The sequence below is a fragment of the Oryctolagus cuniculus genome, chromosome 3, assembly GCF_051225735.1.
Source record: "Oryctolagus cuniculus isolate XC-2025 breed Fujian yellow rabbit chromosome 3, ASM5122573v1, whole genome shotgun sequence".
Classification (NCBI taxonomy): Eukaryota; Metazoa; Chordata; class Mammalia; order Lagomorpha; family Leporidae; genus Oryctolagus; species Oryctolagus cuniculus.
The window spans coordinates 105,565,345-105,583,764 of record NC_142869.1 but is presented as its reverse complement, the minus strand read 5'-3'; the positions used below and the strand labels follow the sequence as shown (position 1 = coordinate 105,583,764).

At 38.3% G+C, this 18,420-nt stretch overlaps 1 protein-coding gene and 1 pseudogene across 4 annotated transcripts in view; both read left to right on the top strand.

Annotated features, from left to right (window-relative positions):
* THSD7B (thrombospondin type 1 domain containing 7B) overlaps positions 1–18,420 on the top strand; it is a 985,451-nt gene that overhangs the window by 840,284 nt on the left and 126,747 nt on the right. The gene's annotated exons all lie outside the window — the stretch shown is intronic.
* On the top strand, positions 56–17,224 carry LOC149127450 (large ribosomal subunit protein uL11 pseudogene; annotated as a pseudogene).

Genomic DNA, 18,420 nt, shown 5'->3' with positions numbered 1-18,420 from the left:
TTCTCAGACTCCACTGTAGACCCAATGCACTATAATCTGTAGAAACTTCTGAGTTATGCGCCTGTTTTTAGACCTGGAGCATAGGACACAGATAACACTAATTGGTCCAGTACGTGTATTGCACACAGTCTGGCAGTTTCCAGTGTCGGATGTAGTATTTTTCTACCACGTACCATTGAGCTACACCAAAATTTCCTCACATTCTTGGAGCATACAATTCTCTTTAGCAATAACATAAATGTGTTTATTTTAACTTGAAATATCTCTTCACTTTTAACAAAATCCTACTTACTGCTACTGATAGAAATTACATTAATCTTCCAGAATTCTCCCACTGTCATTAAGATGGTCCCTTTCCTTTCTAAGATACTTTTGTTTCATGAATGGTTTATTTTACCTGATGATCAATGTCTCTCCTCCCCAAATTCCCTACAGTACAGTGAGCAATCTAGATAGTAGCATTATTATTGAATGAGGTACTGTATAAATGGAGCCTGAATAAATGAGTGAATGAAATAATTAATTGTTCATTATAATAGACATTGGATATACACTGACATGCAAACAAGGTAGGGATTGTCAATGCTGTTGGGGAATTAGGTTTATCGCATAAAATTAATTTTAAAGCATAATACCTGAATTTACTAACAGACTAATGATTGTGCAAAAGCATAGAGTCTGACTAGCTCCAACATGTGTAGGGGAAGCCTCACAAAAGCATGAGATAAGGGTTAAGCCTTGAAGGAGAAGTATAAGCAAGTATTAGCAATGGCAAGTTTAATATAGAATATTTACGGATGTTGTATATTTTAAGTAATTTAGCATTCTCTTGAGAATTTAAAAAAGAAAAGGTTGTCTACAGTGTACTTATGTTCTGATAGGCCATAGGAATCTTCAGAAAATAGGAATTTGCATTGAAAGTTTGAGCAAGAAGAATATGGTTAAAATATCACAAGAATAATCAAACTATTTAAATATTATACTCAGTTTTCCTGCTGTGGTTGAGATGAGAGACATGTGGGTTTGTAGTGTGACCACCTAACTACATAATGGTGCTTACAGTATCCTACCACATACTGTATTTGAATATCAAGTGGATGATTATCCAATTAACATTAAACGTGGGGAAAGTATTTCTCTCTCTCTCTCTCTCTCTTTTAAAGATTTATTTATTTATTTGAAAGTTACACAGAGAGAGGAGAGGCAGAGAGAGAGAGAGAGGTCTTTCATCTGATGGTTCACTCCCCAGATGGCTGCAATGGCCAGAGCTGAGCCGGTCTGAGGCCAGGAGCCAGGAGCTTCTTCCAGGTCTCCCATGCGGTACAGGGGCCTAAGGACTTGGGCCATCTTCTACTGCTTTCCCAGGCCCTAGTAAGAGAGCTGGATCAGAAGTGGAGCAGCCGGGTCTCAAACCGGCAACCATATGGAATGATGGCATTTCCAGCTAGGGCGTTAACCCACTGTGCCACAGCACCAGCCCCAAGGGATAGTATCTCTTAAATAGAGTTGGGGAAAAATTACGTGGAAAATAGCCACTTTTTTCTTGATCTTTCTAAATATTAATTCTTATTTGACAGTTACTCTAAGCAGTATAGCATGTTCTGTAATATACTTGGAAACATTAAAATTTAAAAGCTAGGAAGGTGTAAAGAAGACAATATGCTACTGTTCATTAGTCCTGTATGGAGATGTGCCTACATTCTCAATGCTTGGTAATAGTTAATTGTTGATTAAATAACTGATAGTGAAACTTCGGAGATCCAGCTGGAGTAAGCCGTGTTTACCATTGGAACCTGTGAACGCTGTTTCCCAGAGCATGTTCTGTACCTGGTATAAAGCCTTTCAGATATGCTGCTTCCCAAAAATCTGATTCTAAAATAAGCTTGAAATATATGAATTTGAACTAGTTTAAACCTGTTTCTTTTATCCTAGAAGTCATACATTGGAATGTCTCACAAATATATTTGAGTGCAGATCTTTATAAAATTGAACATTTCATGGATTCACAGCCTTTCCTTTGTCTACAAAGATGCTGCAATCTGACTTATTAAGTCACTTGTGAGGTATTTCTGGGGGTATTGTCAGACAGAGCTAAATGGTCTGCCAGGCCCACTGTGTTTCTCAATGACAAGATACACTACCTATAGTGAAGCCTCTAACAGTGTCTCTGGAATGCACAGCGTTGTCTGTGACTCAACTACAATATGAATAACACTTCCTGAATTTTTAAAAGGACCCTTCCAGGGATAACAAGGGAGAGCTTCAAGCCAGCTTGGTCATTGGCTTGCTCGGATAATTGTGCTGTTTTAGCATTCGGTTAAGACAAGAATCATCATGGCATGCTTCTACAAGCAAAATTTGGAGATCCAAAGCAACAGCACAAAGGAGAGTGTCTTAGTCCATTTGATGCAGCTCTAACAGATTATTACAGACTGGGTAACTGATAAAAACCATAAATTGTGTAACTGTTCGAGAGGCTGGAAAATCTAAGTTGAAGGTGCTGGCAGGTTTCGTGGTGTGGTAAGGATCGTATCCTCCAGAAGGAAGGAATGCAGTACAGTCAGGTGACGGAGGCAGAGGCAGAAGCAGAGGCAATAGGACCAACACTGCAGGAAGCCTCGGGGAGCACTCGTGGCTTTGCCATTTCTTAAAGGGCCCTCCTCCTAACACACATGGAATTTTCAAGGGGACACTTTCAAGTCATAGAAGGCCTGATCGTAGGGCCTAGGATGCAGACACAGAACTCCGGAAAGCCTACAAAGAGCAAATTGAGTTCTGTGAAGCACGAAATATACTAAAGTAAATGTGAATTACTAGAATTGCAGTAAGTGATAGGGCTTGATTCTAAAAAAAACCTGGTAAGAGCTGAGCTACCAAAATCAGGGCACAGAGGGACGCAGACATCACTGAGCCTTGAACTTTGACATATAACCAGCCAGAGAAAAGACAGCTCCATTTACCAGTTTTTAAGCATCCCAAAATTCCATGTTGTGATAGATTTTCTACCAGTACAAGGCATTTTTACAGGCTGCATCCTCTGATTGTTGCATGTTGTCTCAAAAGGTTGAAAATCCATTGTTTACACAATGAAAAAATAAAGCAAAATCACAGTGAGAAGGCTCATTCTCACGGTGGGCATTGTCTCCCAAAGCAAAACTGCCTGACCTTAAAGTACATACACATCTTGCTTTCCTCTGAAGCATAGCACTCAACTGTATACAATTACATTGCCAGGCTCTGAAGATCCGCAAAGCAGTCTTCTCTGACTATCATGTTACCTACAATTAAAGATGACCTTTAGACAATAATGAATTCAAGGCAGTACTCTAAAAAGATGCCCTTGCCACATACATCCCTTTTTTGGACAAAGTATGGGCATGATTCAAGTAAACGATGATTTAGTATAGAAACAGGCATCCACGCTGAGAACTGTTCATGTGAAGTTCAGTTATTAAGCCCTTGAAACCCAGCAAGCAGCAAGCAGCCCTCTCAATGAAATTTTTATGAAAGCTTAAGTTCATATTCTATTTTCTGTGCTAGAATCCTTTTGAGCAATAAAATTGCATGGAAATTAATATAATTATACATGTAATTATCTAATAATTGGCATAATTAGCCAAAGGCTCCTTAGGGAGGGTACAACTGACCAGTTACACCTGTAGTTAATTTCAGGTCCAATTATTTATGGATTCAGTTTTTTTATACCTGTACTTAATTGCAAAGGCTAAAGGTGAACTTAAGACAAAGACATCCCTATGAGCATTTCACCTAATGTTCATGTACTTTGTACCACTACCTAGTACCTCATATTCCATTTAGCAATGTTTTAATTCTTGGTAGGGTGACAGAGAGACTCTGGGTGTATTGTGGCATTCTGCTCTCAGAATTTCTAGTACTGCTTTCCCGGAGGAGGACTGAGACCAAATCCAGGGCTCATAACCAAATGCACATGATTAGATTTCTGTAAAATGCATAGAGTATATTTGACAGTGCAAGGTATTCTTGAATGGAAGAGCTCATTGGAATTGTTTTTTTGGAGTTGAATCTTAAAGAAGTGAAGAGTTCTGATTTATCAAGTTAATTGCTTAACATAATACTGAGAACTCATGAGAAATCAATAAATGTTTATTGAATGAATGAATGAACCTTACATCACTAAGACCATTTTAAAACATTATTTCAAAGGCAGAGGGAGACATAAGGAGAGAGATCTATCTGCTGGTCTCCTTCCCAAATGCCTACAACAGCCCAGGTTGGGCCAGGCAGAAGCCAGGAGCCAAGGAAATTCATCTTGGTCTTCCATGTGGGTGGCAAGGATGCAAGTAGTTGATCCTAATCTGCTACCTCCTAGGGTGCTCATTATCAGAAAGCTGGATTAGAAGCCCAGCAGAACTCTACCCCTGCCCTCCAATACAAGTTGAGGGGGCCCAGGGAGTGGCTTAACTTGCTGTGCCACAGCTCCCAAACTCTTAGGACCAATTTGAATCTGCATATTGAGGTGTCACTGAGCCATCTTGGTCAAACAATTTATGCTTGGTGTTCTGCATACTAAGTGCCTATACAGGATGTTTTTCGAAATATACATAGATACTGACTAAATATTGACTAAATAAGATATTTCAAAATATACGTAGATATTGACTTGGCTCCTAAAAGAGAAATATTTTGATGTTTATTATTACTAATCTTTGAAAACACTGGAGGTAATCTCATTATGGAAAAGGTAAAACATTTATATTGAGAAAAAATAATTATTTAAGATTATTCTTTTTCTGTGTATTTTTCAAGTTACTAAATTCCCATAAACACATTAAATTTAGTTTTAATTTGATGGGATCACAGCCCTTGGAGGGAAATTAACACATTTGAGATAAGATTTTCTTACTGGAGTACAAGAAATTAAACCATTTACTATAAACAATTAAACTACCTGGCCATGGAATTGAGACAAAATATGCTGTTTGGGTCTCTCAGAGTTTGTCTCAAGGTACTGTGTACAGTTGGCTTTATGCTTTTATCTTTGTTTCTCTTTCTTGCACTGTCTCTAATATTATCTGCAGGGTTTTATGATCATGTTTGTGGTTTTTCAATAATGCATAGTTTAGAATCTAAAAAAATGTGTAAAATTTGTGTTTATTTGAAAGGCAGTCAGAGGGAAAAACCAGACACATGCATACACAGAAAGGGAGAGAGCCAGAGAATCTTCCATCTGCTGGCTCATTCCTCAAATGCATGCAATAGCCGAAGCCAAGAACCCAGAATTCAATCCCACTCTTCCACGTGGGTGGTAGAGTACTTGAGCTACCAACTGCTGTGTCCCAGGGTACACATCAGTAGGAAGCTGGGATTAAAAGCTGAGCCAGCAACACAATGTCTTGAGCATTCCAAAAGCAGTTGCCATGACCTTTGCATTCTGCTTTTGATTTGACTGGATCATTTCAGTCTCCTGGAAGCCATTACTTGGATTGTGCTTTGACTTCAGGGATGGACTGGTCAAGCCGTGTTTTATCTCATGTTATAATTCACTGAGGAGATAATTGAATATCTTATCTGTTCTTGTCTGAGCTGATCTAGGAACAATGGCTTTAGAACCCATTGAGTAGACAGTTTGCTTTACTTTAACTTTTCACTCAGATTATGTAAATTGAACTACTTGATACACACACACACACACACACACACACACACACTAGGAGTCTTCAGAAGGTTCTTGGTAAATGCATACATGAAATGACCCTGCATGGATTTCAAGGTATTTTACAACAAAATAAATTCACTTTTATTCCATTTTTTTTTCATAAAATTGTTGAAGTACCCTCACTTAGTCATGAATTTTGTAAAATGACAAACAATATATAGGATGGTTGTCTCATAAGAGTATATCAAAATTGTCACCTCATCACATTTAGCTGTCCTAACATTCCTTGTGTTTGTGGTGATGCTGATATAAACAAACCTACTGAACTGCTAGTCATATAAAAGATTAGCATGTTCAATTATGTGCAGAACATAATACTTGATAATGATAATAAATGACTTTGTTAGATGATTATGTATTTACTGTACTATACTTTTTATTATTATTTTAGAGTGTACTCCTATTTAAAAAAATCTTTACTGTAAAACAATGTGCTGGGGCCAGCGCTGTGGTGTACCATATAAAGCCACTGCCCGCAGTGCCACCATCCCATATGGGTGCTGGTTCGAGTTCCGGCTGTTCCACTTCCAATCCAGCTCTCAGATATGACCTGGGAAGGCAGTAGATAATGGCCCAGGTCCTTGGGCCCCTGCACCAACATGAGAAACCCAGAGTAAACTCGTGGCTCCTGGCTATAGTATGGCAGAGCTCCAGCTGTTGAGACCATCTGGGGAGTAAACCAGCAGATGGAAGACCTCTCTCTGTCTCTCTCTGCCTTTGCTCTCTGTAACTCTGCCTTTTAAATTATAAATAAATAAATAAATAAATAAATAAATAAATAAATCTTTTTAAAAAATGCTGTGTTACACTGGTAATTAGTCTCAAATATCTTGTGTTCATTCTTGATTGCATCAAGAGACCATGATGAATAATTTTTTTTTTAACTTTTATTTAATGAATATAGATTTCCAAAGTACAGCTTATGGACTACATTGGCTGCCCCCCCCCCATGACTTCCCTCCCACCCGCAACCTTCCCCTTTCCCGCTCTCTCTCTCCCCTTCCATTCATATCAAGATTCATTTTCAATTTTCTATATATACAGAAGATCAGTTTAGTATACATTAAGTAAAGATTTCAACAGTTTGCACCCACATAGAAACACAAAGTGAAATATACTGTTTGAGTACTCGTTATAGCATTAAATCTCAATGTACAGCACATTAAGGACAGAGATCCTACATGAGGAGTAAGTGCACAGTGACTCCTGTTGTTGACTTTACAAAATGACACTCGTGTTTATGGCATCAGTAATCTCCCTATGCACCAGTCATGAGTTTCCAAGGCTATGGAGCCTTTTGAGTTCTCCGACTCTTATCTTATTTAGACAGGGTCATAGTCAAAGTGGAAGTTCTCTCCTCCCTTCAGAGAAAGGTACCTCCTTCTTTGAAGACCTGTTCTTTCCACTGGGATCTTACTCACAGAGATCTTTCATTCAGTTTTTTTTTTGTTTGTTTTTTGTTTTTTGTTTTTTTTTTTTTCCAGAGTGTCTTGGCTTTCCATGCCTGAAATACTCCATGATGAATAATTGACTTATACTATCTTAATTTGTGTGTTTTCTATGATGTACAAACACACACACACAAAATCACCTAATCATACATTTCTCAGAATTTATTCCCATACTTAAGCAATGCATAACTATGTGTATGTATACATATATATGTATACATATGCAAATATCGGTTTATGTACACACACACAAACACACACACAATGGGTCTTTAAAGAGTTCATGGAAGGGCAGGTGCTGTGGCATAGTGGGTAAAGGCGCTGCCAGCATGGCATTCCCATATGGGAGCCAGTTTGCGTTCTGGGTGCTCTACATCAGTTCCAGTTCTGTGCTAATACCGCTGGGAAAGCAACAGAAGGCAGCCCAAGAGCTTGGGCCCCTGCACCCACAACAGAGACCCAGAAGAAGCTCCTGGTTTCTGGTTTCAGCCTGGCCCAGCACTGTCCTTTGTGGCTATTTGGGGAGTGGAGCAGTGGATTGAGAACATTTGTCTCTCCCCCTCCCCCAGTAATTGTATGACTTTCAAATAAATAAGTCTTAAAAAAAAGGTACCTGGAAAACATATATAAAAGAACTGTGCAGATTTCAAAACTGTTTTACAACAAAGTAAACTTAGCTTTTCACTCCATTTTCCACAGATTTTTGAAATACTCTTACATCTATATCTTACCTATATCAATATGTTAATCTGAGTTTTAATATTATTTATTTATAAATACATAATGATATAGGTGGGCATTATGAAATAGCAATTTCTTGAATATAGCTTAGAAATATTAGAGAACACAAAATATATTTTGTTTTTCTAAATGTATTTTATTGCTTTGAAAGGCAGAGAAACATTCCCATCTACTAATTCAATCCCCAAATGCCTACAGCAGCCAGGCCAGGCCAAGGCCAAAGCCAGGAGCCATGGACTCAGAGTCTCTCATTTGGGTAGCAGGGATTCCAGTAATTGACCTGTCACCTGCTACCTCTCTAGCTGTGATATTTCATAGAATTTAAATCTCCAAATTGTCTTTGGGTAAAAATGACTCCCTAAATTCTTAAGTTCCCTTAAATTCTTCAGAAATAATTACTCCTAACTCAGTTGTCTATATCAGGAATTTTCCACTTCTCCGTAACATATATATGAGCATCTTGTTCCACCCTAACCCTAGCCATAACCCTAAACTTTTGGTTAGTGAATTACACCTGTGTACAGTCCAAAGCAGTGTATTGTAAATTTTATGTAGATATCTCTCTGCAAAAGAAGGAAATAATGATTTCCTAAATAAATGGTTACACTTGTCTTAATGTAGTTGTAAAGTGTGAACTCTGAACCTGAACTGCCACTGTCTGGGCCTTCTAGGTTATTGAGATTTCAGCAAGTTGCATAGATTAAAAGGACTCTAAGAACCAGCAGTTTACCTCTGCTCATTTTTGTTTGCCTGATTGGTTTGTTCCTTCTCTTAATACCTGGAAGCACAATAAAAACTTGAACTAAATACTTAATTTGGTGACTACATCTTAAGAATTTTCTCTCTGTAATAGTACTCTTGTTTATGCTAATATCCTGAAAGAAAATTCAATATTAAGCAATTCTGCTCATGCTCACAGGTGTGTATTTACACACAAAAACCACGCACAGTATAAAAGTACTAATGTGTTGGGAAAGGAGCTTATTTTATTTCAGCTTTGATTTCCCACAGTGCTTAAAAGACTGATTAGTTTCATAATCCTTCCACTTCTCCTTTTGCCTTCAATCCAGATTTATTCCTCCAGCTTTAGTTTCTGTTCCATCAGCTAGAAATAGTCATCTCTTTTTCTGTCTTCTTACCTGTTTGTGGAGGGTTTAACAGGATTAATGAGAACCAGGTTACTAACAGCAGTGCATCTATTTTTTAGAGTTTCGGTAGCTGTTAAATAGTGTGTAGCAATCTCTTTTATGTCATTGTGAGCATAGGATAGCATTTTGCGACTAACTAGAGTTTGCACTCAGAAAGATTTTATTTATGAGATTCCTGAGCCTTGCATTCTGTTTTTTCTCATTTGATCTCTAAGGAGACGGAAAAATACAGCATATTTTAAGGAAAGAGGATGTATATTTGACTTGTGTCTATGTTGTTAAAAGTCTCCGTTGCTTTAATTGTCAAATGTGTGTAATACCTAATTTGTTCTTTCATGCATGCAATAAACTCAAATGTTTAAATTATAAGGAACATTTCTGAATTTCATATTTTGCTTTCCTCCAAATTTTGATATGTGGAAACAGGCACATATATAGAGAAAATATTTATCACTAGCACCTCATAGTGTGGTTCTAAAACAAGAAACTGGAAAGTATATTTTTATGATTATATAGATTAATTTCATATAAAAGCTATTTAATAATGGACATATTCACTTTATATATTCTCCTAGAGTTGAAATTTGATTTTGCCTATTGATATCCTCTTCAATTATATGCTTATTAAAAGTCTGATATTTGTCCATTTATTCTGACGGATTTCACGTATTTATCATTTTTACTTAACTTGATAATATCTGGTGCTTTTATAAGCTGTGAATACAGGGAATACTATAGAAATTTTTAATACATAAATTAAAACACATCTGCTCATTTTTGCTTATAGTTATTATTTTGGATTGACGTTTCCTTAGAGAAGCACTCATTACTTATGTAAGTCTATACCATTTCTATCCATTCATGTTAATATACTTGGCTAAAAACTCATTATTTGTAGAAGTGCAAAGGAGATGTGCATTGGAATACACATGGAAAAAAATGGTGCTCATATCTCCAGAGCTACCTTAATTACCATTTATATTAGCTGTCAGTGATTTTTAATTTCAGGTAATGAATAAATCATTTTGAATGAAAATAGAATTTGAACACCTAATCCAGTTTTTTAAGTGTAATGATCATACAGACTCCATGTAGTATAATATAGCTTCAAGTATCTTTTGACCAAATTTTCTTATTTAGTAGTTATCAATCCTCATAGTCTTAAGACATTAAACTGTGTGGCTAACACAAAAAGGTAATTATTTATATAATAAACAATTATTTAGAATATTCTACCTACCATTTGCAGGGATACGGCTAAGAAGACAGTCAAACCTACTGCTCTGATGATGCTTGTATTCTAATGAAGGAAAATGATGGCTAAGAAGTAAAAATGTAAATCATTAGTTGCAGATAAAGATGGGTAATGTGAAGAAAAGGAAGCAGGGTAAGAGGATGGAATGATTAGAGAAGAATTCCCTGAGATGGTGCCATCAGAGCATAGCCAGGAAGGATGGCCAGCAGAAAGAATATTCTAGAGGGAGAGAAGGCTCAGAGGCAGGTACTTGATTGGTAGGGTGAAAAGTAGTAGGATAATGTGGATGGAGAGGTTAAGGCACAAAGGGAATTTCAGAGACAATTTTAGAGAAATAGGCAAGGATTGGGTCACTTCAGGCTCTGTGAGCCACCAGTATGAGAACCGCAGGGGTAATGGGCACCCCACAGGGTTTCAAGGAGGAGAGAGAATTGGCATGAGCTTGCTGATGAAGGCAGTGCTGTGGATCCTAGTCTCCAAACAGACTCAGATTCCATATAGTGTGCTAAAACATGTGTGCAAAAGTCCGATCTGTGGCATCGTCTTGAGTCTCTGGAATCCAGGCTTACTGGGTACTTATAGATGCGGGGAAACCTAGGGTAAGAGATTGAGATATGAACTGAGATTTAAAGAAAGAGCAATATGTCAACGTGTGGAAACGGAGTTGGCCCTATGGAAAAATTAGGAACTTTAAATATGTCATAAGAGCAATATTTCACAGTTGAAATGGCTAAAAGAAGTTTGATTAAAGTCAAGGAAAATGATTAAGACCATATATAATGGTAAAAGTAGTTGAAACATCTGAAAGAATTTTGGCCAAGAACAATATAGGATGTACCTAGCCCAGAAATTATGTTTTAAACAGAGATTAAATGATACTAAATTTTAAAACAAGACAGAAAGGAAAAATAATAGATGTAATTTCAGGAAAACTTCTTAGTTTGTCAGGATATATTCAAATTCCCATATTTAGTATGATTATTACTGACTTAGAAAACCTCTTTAGTATGCATCTAGAAGAATGAAAAGCAGATGCTTTTGATGGTTTTTATTTATTGCCTTGTGGAAATTTATACATATCAAAGAAGTTACCCATTATTATTCAGTAACAGAAGTCTTGACTTTTAGCATAAAAAGTGCACTCATTTTTTTACCCCACACATATTTCCAACAGCAATTCAGTAAACAAATTTTTCCAATATCCTTTACTCTAAGGAGCTGCATTGCTGGATCCCTCCCAACTCTAAGTTGTGGACAGGCCAAAAAGCAGAGATGCCTATACAAAAATGGAAGTGAAGCAAATGATACATCCAAGTCTCCATGGTCATTGATTTAAATTTTAATTCATAGGAAAGCTGTCATCGATATTTGATAATAATTGTAAGATAGCACATAAATAATTTCCATAAATGTGGTCCTAAATAAAAAATTATGTGAAAAATGTTCATTGATCACTTAACTTTGAGTTAATTGTATTTTTGAGATACCATGAAGCAGACATTTCACTAGTGTCAGGAATTCTCCTGAGTTCTTATCAGTAAATATTTTTAATGTTTGTATACTTCTATCTAAAGCCAAAAGTGTCTTTTATTAGCTTATATAATTTATAAATGAAAATTGATCAATTTTAAAAACATTTTTGAAATCATAAATCTGCTTCCCTGCTAAATGTCTGAAACCCTGTGGGCTCAATGGCTTCTGGTTGTAAAAAACCATTATTTACACAAGGTAATGATGATGTATTGATACAAATATGTTTAGTATTCAAGGGTGTTAGGCATATAGATATTTAATTGACCCACCTAACTTGTAAATATTATTCTGTTAAGATTTATGATTTATTACATAAAAGGGTAAAACTCAGATTCACATTGAAAATGAGTTTTGGATTTGGCTTATAATTTTTCAAATATTTATAATTTGTATTGTCTTGGAACTATGTTCATTCTTCTTTCCACATACACTTTTGAAATATCTACTCCAGTCCAAACATTGATTAAGTATTAAGAATGCAAAGATGGAAATAAAAAATGACATCAGCTTTGCCCTCCAGGAGCATGTAGTCTAGTTTTATAGATGACAGTAAGTAAACTGTCACTCAAGTTAAGTTCATAATTAAAGTTGTGGTAAGGCTAAGGAAAAAGAAACATAAATGGTACCAGAGATGGGTCAGTAGGAACAAGTGTCATAGACCACATTCTAAGAGTTCATCAGATTTATGTGTTCTGTATCCTTCACAAATGTTTCTTAGGTCCATTGCCATGATTGATAGCTATGACTATGGTACTTCTTAGAGAGTCTGAGTTAAGCTTCAGAGATTTATTTTGTCCTTTTAAGCCCATGAACTTAGGAATCAATTCTATTGCCAGAGAACAGCTGGAAAACAATCTGCCCAACCTTCTAAGATCTGTGTAGCCTCCATCCCCACACAATCACGTTTGATTTCTACTTAGAGGGGTTAGTTCACTTAAGAAGTGAAAGGGTAACAGTGAAATTCTAGCTGCAATATAGCCACTAATTTTACATAACCAGGGGAAAGAATTTAGCTTTTTTCAGTTTTGCATTATAATAGCAGCTCAACTAATGCATATATAATTTTCTTTCCTTTTTGCTTATCACGCACTGCTAACATGGACTTCTACAAAGGCTCAGGTTGGTGTTGCCATCTGTTTTGATCTCTACTGTTTTCATTTAGTGGAAAGAAGCTTTGATGTTTTCCTTCACAAATCAGCTTTTTTTTCCCTTGTAAATCCTGATCAAAACATTGTTCACACGTAAAAGAAAAAAATCCTCCCATAGGAAAGTCAGTATCTTATATGTTGCCGTTGAATGAATTCCTTTACTTGAGCAAAATGACATTTCAGAAACCCAGAACATTGATTTGTATCTGCTTAAGTTTGCCATTCCTGGCTTATTTTATGATAGGAAGAAAACAATGCTTTGAGTTTTTAGAATCCACAGAATATGCTAGGCTCTGAAAAGACTGCTCCGTCCTTTCAGAATGAATTAGATAGCATGATGCATGGCCAATATAACCACAAACAGTGTTGAGAATTCCATACATGGTTTCCTATGCAGATGCTGATTGTAGGACCACCACATTCTTAGCAAATAGCATTCAGAAAATTGATGAGCTCTCTCTTTCTTGCTCTTGCTCTCACTTGCTCTTTCTCAATTGCTTTTTCATTTTTAAAGGCATTAAGCTACTTTCAAGATGCCATCAATATTGCTTATAAATCTCATGTTCTTTACCTTTATAGTTTTAATAAATCCATGCTATTTCTGTCCACCCAAATTCTTGTTTGAAATATTGTTGGTCATATAAGGAATAAAAACATTAGTAATGTTTTCAGAGACTACATGTGTAGTAAGCTGGAGTGATGTTTATGATACCTTTGTGGCCAAGAGCTAAGTGAAGCTTAAGTGAGTTTGTCAGTCACAGGAGAATCCAGACTTTCTTCAAGTGCAATATTTTATGAAGACTGAGAAGGGAAAATAAAAAGGCTTGGTAGTTTGGGTCCCATGTATTGGGGAGGGTATAAGATGTACAATTCAAGAACTACTCTATACCTTCTAGTGATTGGTATCTGGGTAGCAGACTTTGATGCAAGAATTTTATGGTATTGGCCGGCGCCGCAGCTCAGTAGGCTAATCCTCCGCCTTGCGGTGCCGGCACACCGGGTTCTAGTCCCAGTCAGGGTGCCGGATTCTGTCCCAGTTGCCCCTCTTCCAGGCCAGCTCTCTGCTATGGCCCAGGAGTGCAGTGGAGGATGGCCCAAGTGTTTGGGCCCTGCACCCCATGGGAGACCAGGAGAAGCACCTGGCTCCTGGCTTCGGATCAGCGCAATGCGCCGGCCGTGGTGGCCATTGGAGGGTGAACCAACAGCAAAGGAAGACCTTTCTCTCTGTTTCTCTCTCTCTCACTGTCCACTCTGCCTGTAAAAAAAAATTTTATGGTATCATGCCTTCTGTTGTGTCTGCTTCATCTAAATGCTCAAGTTGGCTATTCCTGGTCATAGAATATATAAAATCATGGCATAGCATTTGTAAGACTAGCTCCCATTTCTTTAGGTAGAGGAATGAATTTCCCAACATTTTCTATATATTTCATATTCTCATATTTAACTTCCAAGACAGTTACAGTGCTTTGTCAAGACAAATACTTAACGTCCTTTAGAAACTTCAATTTTCTGAGTAGGAATAATGACCTTTTGTGGGTGACTTTATTCTAAACTAGCATGTGGGGAGCAACGGGGAGCAACTCGGACTAGACTAAGTTACTGGAATTAAGACTTATTCTATGCATCTGCTCTCCCACAATATGGCGCTGGGAGAGGAGGAAACAGCTTCTACACAGCTGCCTCCAGTTCAACCAATAAACTGTAGGACCTGCTCCTGATTGGAGGAGAGCAGCGTACTCGGCGTGTGGGTAGCAGAGTTGGGATTGGTGGAAGAGGACTATAAAGGAGGAGAGAGACAACATGCACCAGGAACATCTATCTGAAGGAACACCTGTGCAGCCCCCGAGAGAGCCGGCCTGCGGTGTGCCGCTGCCCCGCGGAAGTGGGGAAAGCGGCAGGGGGAACCGCCCTTCCACGGAGGTGGAAGGGACGGTAGCCAACCCGGGAAGAACCAGCAGCAAACCCGGGGAGGGCTGAGCAGACCAAAGAACAGCGCAGGGTCCTGTGTCGTTCCTCCGTGAAGAGGGGGAGCGACACTAGCACACATTTGAAATTTTTTTCAAGCAGTTGACCACACAATATTGAAAAATAAAAACTTAAAAATTTCAGTATAGCTGATAATCTCTTACATAGGGTAAGCTGCAAGGTAGAGTAAACATGACCTGCAGGCAGTAAAAACTTGTCAAACTTGTCGAAACTGCTCATCTATGCTAGAGGATCTCAAAAGCAGCTGTCCACAAAATATACATGAATGATCATGGCTGTAACTCAGTAAAATTTGATTTCTAGAAACAGACAAAGTCAACAAAAATGAGAGTGAAAAGATCTTCCCAAATGATTTCCTGCATGGAAGCAATAAAAACACTGCAAAAACTTGTCAAAATCAAGTTTCTTGGCAATCTGGAAAGTAATCAAACGCTCACGGGACAGAAAGCGCTATTATATTTTAACTCACCCTGTTTCCAGATATCAAGCCCCACCTCTAGGGTAGCATTGAGAGTTGCTGCTTACAATTACAGCTAAACAACAGCAACAATAACTCATCTGTCTGGAAACCACTGGAGAGAGCAGGAAAGGAGCGGAGCTCCTTCAGGAACTGATTCTTAAAGAATTGTCATTTGAACTTTCAAATGGAGCCTTGGAAGATTTCACTTTCAGAGTATCTTTCAGTAGACACAGACTGGCCCATTCTGAACAACTTCTCTTTTGGGCATATTACACTAATCATCATTCACTTTGCTGCTACCTGGGACTGTAGCTAGAAGTTGGGGTAAGCCATAAGGTAATAAATAGTTTATAAGGAAAAGCTAGATGAGATGATGTCTGTGGGGTGTTTGACAAGCTCTGGCTGGGGTCAGCATTGTGGCACAATGGACTAAACCGCTATATGCTACACTGGTATTGCATATGGGCTCCAGTTCAAGTCCCTGCTGCTCCACTTTCAACCCAGCCCCCTGCTCATGCTCCTGGGAAAGCAGCGGAAGATAGCCTGGGTGATTGGATGCTGCACTCACATGGGAGACCCAGATGAACTTCCTGGCCATTGCAGCCATCTGGGAAGCGAACCAGGAGATAGATTCTCATTCCCTTTCTCTCCTCTCTCTCTCTCTCTCTCTCTCTCTCTGTGTGTGTGTGTGTGTGTGTGTGTTTCTTTCAAAGAAATAAAATAAATCTTAGAAAAGGAAAAGTTCCGGATATTCATGGAATTAAAAGCGCATGCACACATATGGGGCTTTGTATACCCTCATGAAAGTCCTAACAAGACTCTAAGCTCTTATCTGATTGATCTCTAGGTAAGATAAACTCAGGGAAGTATGCATCTACATGCATCATAATAAAAACTGTCAAAGCCAACACAAAGGAAGCACCTTGAATCCAACAAAGAGGAGTGACTTATTGTGTACAATTAACCATCATTATCTGGATTAACAGCTGAAATCATGGAAGCCAGAAGGCAGTCACAAGACATACTCAAGGTGCAGAAAGACCATGAACCAGAAGTTCTGTATTCATCTAAATCATTCTTCAGCAATGAAGATGAGATTAACAAACTTTCAAATAAACTAAAACTGACAGAATGCATTACTAGTTGATGGACCTACACTAATTACAAAAGGGAATCCTTCAGGCTGAAAAGCAAAGACACGAGGCAGTAATTGAAATCTACATAAAAAGCACCAGTAAAGCTAAAGGTAACCACAGCCCTTTCTGCTTTCAGCATCCAGGAGGCCAAGGTGCAATGTTTACTCCAATCTTCCCTAATCCAAGTTCATCTATCACCAGCCACCTCTATCACACTGCTTAAATTGGACCCTAACAAAATTATCATCACCATGGTGGGGAGATTGGTCTGCCTTTGGTCCCCCAAATCAACTCAAGCCTATTTCTGAAAAAGGTTGGTGATGACATACAAAGGCAACTGTTGACTGTAAGGGTCTGAAAATTACACTGAAATTAATAATTTAGAACAGACCCAGATTGAGGTAGTAGCTCCAGCTTCTATTCTCATGATGAAAGCCCTCAAGAAACTATCAAGAGACAGAACAACCAGCACAGGGGATATATCACTTAGAGGAGATTGTCAACATTGCCCAACAGATGTAACACCATTTCTTAGATAAAGAACTCTATGGAACCATTAGGGAGATCTTGGAGACTGCCCAGTCTGTGGGCTGCAGTGTTGAAGGCTGCCACCCTGTGACAGTGTAGATGACATCAACAGTGGCGCAGTGGAATGCCCAGCTAGTTGATAAATACAAATGAAAATGTTTCAATAAAGGATCATCAGAATATCAGAAACAAGTAACTGCACAAGTGCAGAACTCACCCGCAACAGTAATAAAATAAACAGTCTTCTGAATTGCACTGTGCACATTCTCCAGGATACATCATGTGGACATATAACAATACATTTCATTTTTTTTATTTTTATTTTTTTGACAGGCATAGTGGACAGTGAGAAAGAGAGAGACAGAGAGAAAGGTCTTCCTTTTGCCATTGGTTCACCCTCCAATGGCCGCTGCGGCCGGTGTGTTGCGACAGGCACACCGTGCTGATCCGAAGGCAGGAGTCAGGTGCTTCTCTTGGTCTCCCATGCGGGTGCAGGATGCAAGCACTTGGGCCATCCTCCACTGCACTCCCGGGCCACAGCAGAGCTGGCCTGGAAGAGGAGCAACCGGGACAGAACCCAGTGCCCCAACCGGGACTAGAACCCGGTGTGCTGGTGCCGCAGGTGGAGGATTAGCCTAGTGAGCCGGCCGAACAATACATTTTAAAAGATTGAAATCAAACTAAGTATGCAAGGGAAATAGAATAGCCAAAACAATCTTGAAAAAGAAGAACAAAGCTGGAAGACTTACGCTTCTAATTTCAATACTTAATACAAAGCTACAATAACCAAACCTATGTTTTATAGACATCTATAATGTCAGAGCATTACATGATATGGCCATAAATTTAAAAGTTTGAATTCCCAAAGTTTGAAACAATAAAGATATTTCATGAAAAGAAATTAAACAACAATTTATTAATAAAAAACAACAAAGAAAGGCTTAAAGAGATAGTTACATCACCAGATGGGATAGTAATAACTCTCCAAGAGATGCGCTGGGGAACACTGAACACAGCATTTGGGGTTCAGCTGGGAAAGTTCCAACAAGACGTGTCCTCCTCGTGCATGAGATTCCAACTTGCATGAAATCAGGGGGAACTTGAATCCTACTTTCACATTAAAGTGACATTTTAAAAATTATTTATATTTGTCCATATATAACTTGGTTCTGGTGGTCTTTGTTGAAACTGCCAGGTTCTAACAGAGAACATGCAGGCAAAAATTGTTTTATCAACAGCACACTTTGGGGAGAAGGGCCAGTTCTCCCAAGGGAACTGTACGTCTCTCTCATCAATCTTCATTGACAAGGCCACCCTGTGGACATACACATAGAGG